Source organism: Hippocampus comes, unplaced genomic scaffold (genome assembly GCF_001891065.2).
Source record: "Hippocampus comes isolate QL1 unplaced genomic scaffold, H_comes_QL1_v1.1 scaffold175, whole genome shotgun sequence".
Taxonomy (NCBI): domain Eukaryota; kingdom Metazoa; phylum Chordata; class Actinopteri; order Syngnathiformes; family Syngnathidae; genus Hippocampus; species Hippocampus comes.
Genome location: NW_017805556.1, coordinates 35,285 through 37,891, shown reverse-complemented (window position 1 = coordinate 37,891; position 2,607 = coordinate 35,285). Strand labels below are relative to the sequence as shown.

The 2,607-nt window shown below is 42.3% G+C and overlaps 1 long non-coding RNA gene across 1 annotated transcript; it reads left to right on the top strand.

Moving 5' to 3' along the window:
* Positions 1 to 222: 222 nt before the first annotated feature.
* On the top strand, positions 223 to 1,796 carry LOC109521799 (uncharacterized). Its single transcript, XR_002169432.1, has 4 exons — positions 223 to 422; positions 820 to 1,467; positions 1,547 to 1,612; positions 1,696 to 1,796. It is a non-coding gene; the product is annotated as an uncharacterized LOC109521799 (long non-coding RNA).
* The last annotated feature ends 811 nt before the right edge of the window (positions 1,797 to 2,607 follow it).

The following is a 2,607-nucleotide window of genomic DNA, read 5'->3' as shown; positions in this document are numbered from 1 at the left end:
TAAATAAATCCAAATTACAACCATAGATGTCAGAAATGTATAATTTCTCCTATATTACACCCTGTATAAATGTGATCAGTTCATGGAGTACACAGCCTCTCGCCCACAGCCAGATAAGATAGCCTTGGGTTTTTTTTTTTTTTGGGGTTCTCATATTTGCACAGCCCTCATTGGTTATTACGGGGTTGCAAGATTTTGCTTTCAGGTCACTTCTCTATTTGTGGAAACAATTGCTTCGTGTACTTGCTTGGCAAACAGTCTTGCACAGTCTTTCGCAAGAAAAGCGACTATAGAAATACATTCGCATAAATGCATGTAACCATTTGCATGTGAGGTGACACTGAAATATTGATCACAGAATTTGCTTGGAATTCATAAGCTTGCTGTATCTACGTCCACTTAATGAGCTTGTCCACTTGAAGGTGGACTAGTTAACTCGTTCATGAAACAAATATGCAAAATGCACTTTTTTGTGCGAGAAAACGATGCTATATTGACAATATTAACTTCATTGCATTTTCGACAACTGGTAGAGGAAGTCAGGGCACTGCACAAGCAGTGTGGCGTGGATGACAAAGGGTCAAAGATGGATCTTGTCATGAGACTGTCAGTGAAAATGTCGAATAGAGTCGCCCACAGTATGCAGCAAGGTGTTTCAGAAAGTGTGGGCTGCCTCTGTGGTCAGTGAAATGACATGGAGTGTTGAAGATCATTACACTTACATTGTTGTGTCTAACCAAATGACAATATCATTATGTAGGAGGTTGTCTATCCATGCTCCTAAAGTCATTGCTGGGGTTTTTTTTCTCAGTTCCACAGGTGGTTGGCAGTTATCACTTGCCCATGTCGGCTTGTGTATTCAGTCAAGTTCAACCTGAGAGCAGAGAGTCCACGTGACCTTGTGGATCTCTTGCTGTCTTGGAAACACTTTCCCAATGTGTCAGTGTGTGATTATGCCAGGGGGCTGCCACAGCACGCTCACCGCAGGTAGCTAGGAATATTTGCCCCTTTTTCGAGGAAGGTTAGTGGCTTCCATCCCAGAGAAGGTGAAGCTGGCCTCACAGGCCAAGGTTCGTGTCAACATGCAACAGCTTAAGTTTCCGAAGATGACAGCTGCCATAGATGGGCACCGTCTCACTGGGTCCTCACAGCATTTTGCTTTGAATGATGTTTTGCGCCAGGGAAAGAGCAAAGACCCGAGTGAGGTTCTGAGAAAGCTTGAGCTTGTGCCAGAGCTTGCTGTGGTATTATTATTCACAGCCAGTGTGCGGAGCGGCTCTTTTCTGGCATGAGGAAGAACAATGACTTTTTCAGTCTAACAACCCCATCAACACACATATTTCGACGATGAAACATTCTCCATCATTACAACGTGGCAAGGAACCAAAAAAATGAAAAAACAGTTCAGAACCATTGTTTGTCCAGATGTTGCAATGCAGTGTGACAGTTGTGGAAGGGTAGTTTTAGGTATGTTATTAAATATTTATGTACATTGCTCTTGCTCTATATGAGCTAATAATGGATGTACCGTTTTTTTTCACTCCAGCTCACTCTCCATCTTGTGCAATGTCGATGGCATCATCTGGCGAAGAACAGGACAAGTCTCAAGAGTGTGAGTCATTGCTCTATTTTACACGTCATTCGAAGGAGAAATGTGACAGTTCAATCTTCTTCTGTTGTTGCTTTTTTCACAAGTAAATGATGACAGTGAGCAGAGACCTCATGCAGACTTGACTAGTCTCCACAAGTTGTCAGTACACAGAGCATGCAGGGCACAGGAACTCCGAGGCAGACAGGCCACTGTGGTTATCGATGAATGTTGTTTACATAATAACAAACAAATATACAGGTATATACTTTGTTTTCTTCCACCAGCTCTCTCATGTCTTTGATAAGACGAAAAGTCACACACTACATCTTGCAGTGGTGAACAACATCATCCTGACCCGCTTTGACTTTTGGACTCTGGGTTTGCACCAGGACATGGAGGGAACAGTAAGAGAATTTTCTTTGTTTGTATGGTTTAGGTCAGCGGTCCCCAACCTTTTTTGATCCACGGACCAGTGTAATGTCAGCCAATATTTTCCTTTAAGGTGTGATGGATAAATACACCAAAATAATGTGATATGACCCGCATGAAAAATGTGGTATTTTCGAAACATAATAACAAACACGAATCATGACATGAGGAACGTCCTATCTGGCCGCAACACTCTCTGGTTGCTATGATCACTTGTAAACATGCCTTCAAAATAAGATACAACGCAAATTCAAAGTGCATGAAAATTACGACTCACCATCGCCGCATATTATGCAGATTGGGCTTGTTGCGTGAGAATCTCCTCTTGAGATAAATCCGTATTTTAAGTATGACTCTGTTACTGTCTATTAAATGTAGCCATCTTTTTCTTGAACGTCGTAGGCTCCTCTTCTGTCTCCTGGCTAGGCTTTTTCCCCTTTCCAAAGATACTTTCCAAAGATGATTTTTTTTCTACTCATTTTGCTAGCTCCTGGGTTTCATTTTAGCGGTAACCAATCATGTGACCGAGAAGCGCTCCTTCACCTGCGTCAAGAGTAACACACTGTAGACGGATGTTGCAGAGAATC